The following is an 11,245-nucleotide window of genomic DNA, read 5'->3' as shown; positions in this document are numbered from 1 at the left end:
CGGGCGCACCTTAACGCAGCGAAAGCCCTCACTTATCGATATAGCATCGACAGAGCATTTAAAATATTATAGCTTATCGAATAAACAATGTGTACAGGGTTGAGTTCGGAGATGAGAGAGAGAGAGAGAGAGAGAGATCCGTATGTTGTTGGCATAAATGTCATATTAGATTTATAACTCTGTACACACTGGCTCACCACGCTAATTAAAATTTTATTTTTCAAAGTACACAATGTTAAACTTGAAGTTATTTTAAAACGTTTGTTTAAATACAAATTACTTATTAGTCATAACTCATAAGCCTTATTACTAACAACAATATTAATAAGCTATTAAGAAAAACATGACTGTAAACCAACGTAAATGAAATTTTAAATATTACCTGTACATTGGCATAATATATTATCGTCCTAACTACAAATAAAAGTACGTATCCAATGTCTTGTACCTGTATAGTGTATACTATACAAGGTGTAACAAAACTAATTTATAATACTTTAGGGAGTGTATGTGTTCCTTATATAGGGTTCACTGTGAAAGTAGCAGCACTGAAAGAGCATTTTTTTGTGATCACAAAAAAGTCAATCACAAAAAAATTTGCTCTTTCAGCGCTGCTGAAAGTCACAGTAAACTCTATATAAGGAACACATACACTCCCTAAAGTATTATTACTTATTTTTGTTACACCTGTATAATAAAATGGCTAGAAAATATTTTATACCCAGTGTAACTTTTTTATTGGTTAAACTTTAAAGGGTTAATTTTTTTAAATATACGTTCTTTTTTTACGTCGTTTTTTCAAAAAAATATCGTTGCTAATGGCCTTAGGAAAGTTTAAACATAGTATTGTTGCTATCATTATTGACACCTACACTCGTTAGCTAAATGTGGTACAAAATACTCGAGCACTTGTTGGGTCCAAAATGCTTATTAATGTGTAGTAGTTTCGTGATTTTTATTGTACAGTGTAACATATCTTTGTAAATATAAATGTTGAGATGTTGAATATAAATATTTTCATATTAAATTCTCTTATTATTGAAATATACCTGATTCACAAGGCCTTACTCTACCGAGCTCGACTTCCCTACAAGTCACGTTCACGTACATGATATTTTACGAGATGAAGGGGGAGGGTGAATAACCCTTCTAATCCCAGTAGGTAGATAATTAATATAATAATTAAATGTATTACAATCTATAATATCTACGTTTTGTGTCTTGTTAGATAATATATATAAAATGCGTATAAATTTTCAATGAAAAGTATTTAAGGCGCTGTGGTTGTTGCAACACATTTTTAGTAAAGGAAATGTCATTATTTAAGTATAAAATAAGTACCGTTTTAAAATTGAGAAAATTTCCTATACGCAAAGGTATATCAGTACACAATTTGAAAAATTCTGCTCGATAGAAAAGATCTCAAAGATGATTATAGCGCTGTTTTTCATAATAAAATCATTTTATGGCTAAATTACACACTTTCTAAAAAAACATAAAATGTATATGTGTCGTAACCTAACGTAAACGATTTGATATATATTTGATTTGTGTAATACTAAAAACAAAAGGTTTTTACTCCTATTTTTTATGATCAAGGCACGCGGCTAGCGCGTAAAAGCCACTGTACAAGGCGCGCTAATATGAATGTTATTTTAATGTTCTTAACGTCGATATTCGTACTGACAGACATCGACCTGCTTATTTTAGGAACTACTGGGCCCAATGATATTCTATGTTACTAACGTAACTAGATTGGAAGTTTACGGTAGCAACGCGTTGCCACTTCGAAGATGCCTGCAGGCATATCTCACATACATAATGACATAACGAATATATGACTTGACATTGTCTTTTGAACAAAAAAGTGGTTACGCATTTCTGAGAATCTTTTGTAAGACATTGCTACTCTAGTATTTTAGAAACTCATTGACTGGGCCTTAAACGCGATTTGCAACACAGAAAACTCAGTACTCTACAGACTACAATCTACATAGATGTCAGAAAAATTAAAATACATTAGGTTAGACTTTGTAATTTTAGTAATCTTAAATCTATATTTTATGGTAATTCCTACCCCTTTCGAAATAGAGTAAGCTAGTGCCTACTAACCTACCTAAAGGGAGTTTTGTGAAAATTGCTTGTATTACTGTATACAGTATACCCTATACGTCAATAAAAGAATACTGAAAATCAGTCAAAAAACGGTGGAAGTAGTATTAATCCACACCACCCATTTTGATGTAAAGTATCATGAGTCATGACAATTCGGTCGATGTGTGATGATGTGTGGCATAATAACATAGCTGGGCACCGTTAATCAAATAGTTAACATCGTTAATCCGTTAAAAAAAAGTTAGCTTCCCTAAACGTTAAAGCGTTGCATTTCGGACGAATTAACGCAAGTTAACGTTAATCGTTAATCCGGTAATATGTCTAATCTATACTAATATTATAAATGCGAAAGTATCTCTGTCTGTCTGTCTGTCTGTCTCGCTTTCACGCCAAAACTACCGAACCGATTGTAATGAAATTTTGTATACAGATAGTCTAAAGCCTGAGAAAGGACATATGCTACTTTTTTACTGGAAAAAAGGGTTGTAAGGGGGTGAAAATACGAAAATTTATTCAAATTAAGTTAGTTCCAAAACTTCATACTAGATGGCGCCGTGCGTCTCTTACATCGCGCTAACGCTTCCCCAACATCTTTCTATAAGAGGTGGTATCATTATTCGATTTTTTCGATTGTTATTACTATTTTACGTTACCTATTTAATAAGTCAGTACTTTATATTATATACAGTGACGTAACCTTAAACCTATCAATGATAAATATTAAATAGTTTATGGGTAAAGTTGTGTAATTGGGGGGCTAAATAAGCTTTAAAATTTGGCATAATATATAAAGTTGAATTAAAAAAAATGAAATATTATGTGCACACTGCACAGCTGTTTTGATTTAAGGGGTACCAGGGTTTTTTTTTATAAAAGCTTTTGACACCAATTTTGTTGACATCGCGCGCTATAAACTGAAGTCCACGCGGACGAAGTCGCACGCAACAGCTAGTAACTAATATGGCCTTGTTATGACTTATGTCATTTCGTTAGTGTACATACAAAACCTGTTGGTTTGGGTTCTGGAAGTTAACAGGTTAGGGACAAAATAAAATATTTTTATAATTATTGTATACCTAACTAAATTTCACTGCACTCTTCTTTGTCAACAGGCAAATGATTTATAATAACAATAAACAAATCACTTTTCACTCTATAAGAACCGGCGCTGAGTAATAAAATGATAAAACGAAACAAATCTCTTATCACTCGCACGCGCCTGAAAATGTATCTAGTATTGTTAGAGTTGATTCAGACCGCAACGCGACGCGTAGATGCATTTCTAAATTTATATGGATTTGACAGATTCGAAAGACGTCTCACGCAATTGAAATCTGTCAAATCCATACAAATTTATGTCGCGTCGCGCCTCGCCTCGCCTCGTCGCGTTGCGATTTGAATTGACCCTTATTGTTTCACTCACTGTTGCCGTGCCGCGGCGCCGCGCTGCCCGCCCGCCCGGCACTTGTCGTTTCATACTAACTGTCTGAACCTTTTCGTGCCGCGCCGCAGTGCCATGCGGTAAATAGTAGGCATTGGATTAACGATTAACGGACTTCTGCATATTAACGGAAGTTAACGAGTCCGTTAATATTTTTAAAAGTTAACTTAAAAGTTAATCCGTTAATCAAAATGTTAACTTCGTTAATTAACGATTAACGGATTAACGAGTTAATGTCCAGCTATGCATAATAATTATTATTTTGATGATGAAGATGTAATATTAAAACATTGACTTAATATTATGCTTTTACCGAACGTATTTTAATCACTAATCAGTAATGTATAAGGATTTAAGAGTTATGTACAGTACCTTCGGAACCAGGGTACCTATACTTCGGTGCAAGTTCTTATTTCTTGGTAGTTTAAGCTTGAAATCCTTCAGAAAAATGTAAAATCACTACAGAGAAAAGGTGGTAATGTGGCCCCTGCACATAATATATTGGCCCCTTCAATATTTTAATGTTTTAACAACACTATCCAGTATAATTTTGGTGGAACGAGATGCTCGCGGCATGCAACTAATTTAGCACTTAGCACCATACAAATCCAACAGAGGCTGTCAAGTTCGATTGTCATTTGATCGAGTTAACTTGCGACCGGCGAAACTTTTAAGTGTGTGTAATTTTATTTCGATAGTAGTTAAGAAACAGAAATATTTGGCTTTTGTGTTCAAACATCGGATACATCAAATACGGATTTTAAAAGGTATCTGATATATAAAATTCTCGTGTCACAGTTTTCGTTGCCATACTCCTCCGAAACGGCTTGACCGATTCTCATGAAATTTTGTGAGCATGTTGAGTAGGTCTGAGAATCGGCCAACATCTATTTTTCATACAAAAAAAAAAAAATTATATGGAAAAACAACATTTGCCGGGACAGCTAGTATAAATATAAAATTAAACATTTAGTAAATGTTTTTGGTACGTTTGTTTAAATATTAGCAATAATTGTAATTTGGCCCCCTCACATTGGTCGTAATGTGGCCCTGGTGGTCACATTACATGTACCTAGCCTTTGGGTAAAAACGAAACCCTAAAAAACATGCATAAAACACCTAGGTATTCTTGTATTCGCTAGTGCGTTATTGGACCGTAACTATCTGCAGCAGTCGACTGCTGAGTTCTGCACTAAAACCTTATCGCGATGCTTCTGGGGTCGCTCGCTGGAACCAGCTCGAACTATCGCTTACAATGTTCATAATTGCATTAATGACTGCTTGGAATAAATACTTTGTATGATAAAAAAAACTGGAGGTGCTCAAAAATATTTCTAAATAAGCAAGTTCAGTTGAGTCTTATAATAGCCCACCACCAAGTTAGGATAAGGATCCTTGACACAGTATCCTTATCCTACCTTAGGGCAGTGAATAGGATTTAGGAGGAAGAGAGTATCGAAGCTCTTGCGCCTATGTCTTCTCTGAAAAAGTGTGGTGTACGGTCTTTATTCAGCTTAGAAACTTGAAATTATAACAAAAAGTAAATATTAAAATAAAAATTTAAATTAGTTATTATAATAGTACTTATATTCGCTGAAAAGTGACATCGAATCGGGGAAGCTCTACATTCGGTAAAAGTGTACAACCGCAACGCACAGTATGACGAAACCATTAGTTTATGGGAAAATATAATCTTGATAGCTAAAGAGCGTTTAGAACGAAATCGTCCCGACCACAATGGCGCAGGTCGACGAACGGCGTTTTCCGTGTCGCTACGTGTAGCCGCCCATTACCGCGACCGTGAAATCGTGATGCCGACCACTGCTTTGCTGAGGCCGTGCAAACGAGCTAACAACGAGCGACTGATTACCATCATTCTTTTCACTCACCCCTCACTCCTCCACTCCACTCCACTCCTCCTCTTGCTACAAATAAAGTCACACAAGCATGTATCGAAGCTTTGCAACATAGACGCTGAATCCTACTTCTATCATGCAGCTATCAAAGAAGCTAAAGAATTTAAACTGATGTTTTGGTGAAGCTTGTAGGTTTCGAAGACGGTTGTAGCTCGTCTGCACCGTCTAATGTTGAGGCTCTATTTTTCTATTTTCACCGACGCCTCACTGATTCCAAACTTTTTGTTGACCATTGTCAAAAGTAACAGACTCCTAACAATGCCTCTCGAACGATTTGGCAATCGCTATTGTTCGGAGGTGTCCAAGCTTGACATCGAACTACTTAGATAAGTAACTGGATAATGCTACTGATCTAAACTTAATACACATATTTTTATATTGTGTAAGTCTGTAGGCTGTCGTTTACAGTTTACACGCTTATTGTTTTGGTGCGTTAAAATATTTTTTTTTGCGAAGTGGATTTTTAAAAAAAACCTTGCAAGAATTAATTAATCTGAATCTCATTTGTATACGGCCGGGACTCGGGACATAAGGGCCAGGTTACAATACTGCGTTGCGGCGTCGCATCGTAAAAATCTACGACGCCGCAGAACGCGTCGTGGAAATTTCCGATGCGACAGTGACTATTTCCGAATTCAAATGAAATTTTACGCTCCGACATCGCATCGCATTTCTGTGCGATGTTGTTTTTGCGATACGACGCAGCAACGCAATGTTGTGGCCTGGCCCTAACAGTTGAGGCTTCGCAGAGAAATGTGAAAAATGCTGCTACAAGAAATAGTCTCGTTACTGGCGTATACGGAATAGATACACTTCGATTCTGTTATCGGACAACATTTGCATTAAATTGTAATAAGATTCCTGTCTCGTGCAATATAACACTATCCTTGAACAAACTTCGTATCGTTAAGTGTATGTTTTCTAAACGAAATTACCAGTTATACCATAGATAAAGCAAACGGTATGGTGAAGCGACGATAGGGATCTAACATCGCTAGCCAAGAAAGCAAGACCAGGCTAATCGGTCCGCTGCCTCGCTACGGCGTATAGCCTCTAATGAAAGATAGACGATAAATTCTAATTATATCTAACTAGCTGACTAATTACACGGGGCAAGTAAATGTGTATAGCACGTTACTACGCTCCGTACCTATTAATTACTTCAAGCTACTTCAAAGTTTAGTCAATAACGTATAAGAAAAGCTTTTAAAACTCTTCTTTTATTAATAAATTAAGTAAATGGGCACTGTTTAGTTGTGCACGTTACATCAGCTATTATTATTTGTCCACATGTACTTAAGTGGAATACCTACAGCTGTGGTCGTTAGGATTAGGTTCGCCGCTAACCTAACCTAAGTGTCTCGTCGTCAATGTAAGGGTCTTAAGTTAACTTAAACGCTGACCTAATAAATGTATAATAATAATATTATGCTTATCTACTGCAAAGATCCAACAAGGCCCCTTCAAAGTTCGCTACGCCACTGACTTGCGCCGTAGCCCGAACTCATCCTGGTGTATCACTCAGTCGAGCATAAACGTCTTGTACAATATACTTAATTATTTAAAATAATCTACTGTTCTCAGAAGAATAACTGTAAATCCATATGTTAACGTATGCAGACAACATCGTAGCTAATAGATTTTTCTTTTTCTTCCGCATGTAATTTATAGAAAAACAGGGCACTACCTTTAGCACACATGCACATGGTGTGTACTTGTATATAATAATAATTATTATTATGTTTTGCACTGTACAAGCAATTTTGTAAAGGTAGCACATACACCTAAGAACTAGACTAGTCTCGACTACTAGTAATGTGAAGGCGCTTTAATAGTCCGTCTGCAGGCTCTGGTCGGCAGGCTGCCTGACAGTCATTGACCGTCGATACAAAATCTTAAAATCGTCAGGGAAACTGTGAGTCTACATGGTATTTTCCGATTAACTGCCAGGCGACAGCCTGACGACGAACTGTTAATGTGTGGGGCCCTTTAAGGCATTTTTAGCCGAGGCGAGGAGCCATCCATAGTGAAATTTAATCTATAATCCAATTTAATACGTTAACAGGCCACTGTGAACCAATCTGTAGTGAATTATAATAAAGTATGACTTGCCTGTTTGAACGTATTCGATATAGAATTAAATTGCCTTACCTCCCACGCGTACATAAACAGTTACAGCCGTGAAAAGCTGTACCTATGTGCTGCCAGAAAATAATTAGATGCCTTCACATTGTAAATCAAGTTAAAAAGTCAACAGTCAAGCTAAAAAGCTAATTTTGAAAAAGAAGCATCGTTGAAATATAACCTTATCATAATGATCTTCATGATAAATGATTAATCTAGTCTAAAATATTATAGTTTTGTAACCGTCTCGAAAAAAACTTGATCACGATCGAAAGTTTTAGTTCAGGAACGAAGCCAAGACTATCTTGGCAAGACAGACAAACAAACAAACGCGTCAAAATAATAACGCCTGGTTCTTTTGTTCTGTCTGTCAGTTCTGCAGTAAAATACAACGGTTCTTCGTTATTTAAGTTCATGCAGTTTTTACTGTATTAATTACAGGCGAGTGTTAAATAACTTTTCTATTATGTCTTTTTTCTAAAACCAGTTGAACTTTGCAGAGGGCATTTATAGCATTTACGTTGGGATGGTTGGCAGGTGATGAGCGTGTCACCTGCGTCAGGATGTCATGCACCTTACCGCACCATCACACTATTCTGACTTCTGTAAAACACGAGGAAACTAATCCCTATGTAAAGGTGTTAGAGGTGATACTCGCCGAAGGCTAAATTCAGTAGCTTCACCTGGTTCTGAATTGAAATGGATGCGAAAAATGGGCCTTGATGATTGATGTTACGGTTCAAAATTGTTTGTGGGGTTTTAAAAAAGACCTGCTACGCCATTACAGCTCACTCGTCGGCGGATGCGCGCGCGCCGGCGCATGCAGGTCGTCGTCTTCTTCACGGGTGGCTGCTCTTCCTCGTGCTCGAACACTGAACATTACATAAATCTCAATCATTCACTCATTGTTGCCATGGAAAGATTTTATGATATTGGTAGTAGGTACCGTTTTACTTAATTATGTAAGTTGTATGAAAAGCGGAAATTATGAAGTCATAGTTTCTATGGTTATTGGTTTAGCTTTACCAACTTTAAGCCATTAAAACAGAGCTTTCGAATGCTAACCTTAAATCTGAAGTATATGGTCGTATATTATGAAATATATTATGAGCTTTTGCCTCGTTTATAATAACTCCTGATAGGTTTTACATAAAATGTATCGAGAGATCGGCACAGTAACTTGTGGTGCGGCGAAATCAAGTATACACGAGTAATAACGAGTAACGATGTTATTCACCATGCTGAGGCTTGTTTGTTAAACGATTTTTTTTGCATAAACGATGAGAGAGATAGAATAACTAGGCGTTTTTATGAAAGGTTACTTTTAGTTCGAAGAAACACGTTCTATTTACGGGTTTCCCTTGAAATTCCCACACTCATTTGAATGATGGACGGTCACCGTGTGACCTTTATACACCTGCTGACTGGTCACCGGTACGGTTAGAAAAAAGTTGGCCGAAATGGCAACCGCCTACGTCGCTGACTTTACATTCGATTATCTGTAATCGGCGGGGGTCACGCGACTCGCGCACATTATGCACCCTCCTATGTTTTAATTGGCAATAACCTTTACTTGTAATTAAAACAGGAGATTCCTGGAGCACCGGCTTGTGTCCGAACAGGTAAGTCTTGTCAGGAAATACGTTAGACCTTACTTACAAGTTAGCCGCGAACGGAGACGTGGTATGCTTTTGGGATGATATTGCTTGGCGCTGTTAATGTTGCCACGTAACACGTTGATCTAAATGTTTGGCTCCACGTTGGGCCATGGGTTCATGAACCCATATTATGACATAGTCGGCGTCGAGCATGGGCAATCATAAAATAATATACCTTTATACGAATTATGATTTCATCTTTTGTGTTTGTCCATCATAGACAAACGCGAAGAAGCCGTTAGCCGAGTAACACTTTCTGATTTTGATACAGTTTCGTCAATCAATATATTTTTAAATATAAGTATTTTATCAATCACCTTTAAGGTACGTATTAAAATTATGAGTGGTAGGATGTTGTTAATAGATAATTATAGTAACGCGAAAGCCATGTATGATTAGACTATAGATACCTCTCGGAAACCCTTCGCCACCATAATCATTGCCAAAGATTATAAGTCAAGCCAAATAGGCAGGTGTGAAGCCAATCAATAGAAAATTAGACTATTACGACCGCGACAGCCGCCTAACTGTTCCGAGATTTTGTTTTATTTATCAATGCTCATGATACTTCCGTTCAGAATTATTCACACTTCAGAACCATCGGCACTATTTCGTCTAAGCGCGGTCAACAACCGAGTCCGTCAGGCGCGACTGCCCACCGCGGCACCGCCGCCGCCGACCGCCGCTCAGATTGCTCAGAATCTACTACCACAATATAAGCAGCATACAGTACAGTAACTAAGCCCTTAAAAATAGAAGTCGCTAAATACTGATATTAAGTTAAACGCACGTGTGATATAATAATGCACGGGTTTGGGACTTAAAGTTGTTTGAAATGACGCAAACGTGTGCGTACGTCTGATTAAAAAGGTTTTATATCGGGCTGATCTACTGTATAATAATTATATTATATTGTTCTACTAAAGCTATTCAGCGTCATTTTACCCGTAACAGGACCTTTATGTCCACTACATAAGGTACACTCTCATGGGGACTCTGGTCTTTGAGGTATTAATTTAACTTTTTGAAGGAATAACTCTTTTATTATATTTTAGGACAAAACTCGTTTCACCCGTTTTAAAACAATCACATTAGTTAGTTAGAAGTTATTTAAATAGCTGGTATTAAAGTTATGACATTAAAATATTCAGGTAGGAAACACAAGTTTCAGTTTCAGGTTCAGTTATTTCGTACTAAGTTAATTTATCGTCGCACACACAGTACAGACAAAATGTGGTAGTTACCTATGTATTTCAACAAGTTATGTACAATCGCTTGATTGTATACAGGGTGTAACAAAAATAAGTGATGATACTTTAGGGTGTGTACGTGTTCCTTGTAGAGAGTTCACTGTGAAAGTAGCAGCGCTGAAAGACCAAAATTATTTTTCACTTTTGTATGGGGAAACTCGTGACGAAACTCCCCATACAAAAGTGAAAAAAATTTTTCGTCTTTCAGAGCTGCTACTTTCACAGTGAACTCTCTACAAGGAACACGTACACACCCTAAAGTATTATCACCTATTTTTGTTACACGCTGTATATTGTGACCTACGGTCAAGCTTCGCCTCTACGCCGCGTGCCGCGCTCGTAGCTTCCCGTAAATAGCTACTCGTGGCCGGTGATGCCTTACCGAACCTAACTCTTTCATAAAAATGTAAAACTAATAACATTTTATAATAATATTATTATTATTTTATTAAAATAAATAGTATACTGTCGAGTTAAAATGATTACGTCAGTAATGATTATGATAATGTAGTCGCCAGTCGGTTTGCATGTGTAATTGACTGAGTTTGCGGTTGTGACGATTGCTTAAATTCATCTCGTACCGTGAGTGAATCATCAAAATGGCAACTCAATTTTGGATGTAGAGAATAAGTTAATCCTATAATTTAAGTGACACGAACTTAAAAATACATTTGTAAGGCTGCAATTAATATTCCCATGAAAATAAATAAGTATGTACTATGTAAGACAAAACACGATCTT

The sequence above is a fragment of the Aricia agestis genome, chromosome 1 (genome assembly GCF_905147365.1).
Source record: "Aricia agestis chromosome 1, ilAriAges1.1, whole genome shotgun sequence".
NCBI classification, from domain to species: Eukaryota; Metazoa; Arthropoda; class Insecta; order Lepidoptera; family Lycaenidae; genus Aricia; species Aricia agestis.
Note: the sequence above shows the minus strand (reverse complement) of the source record.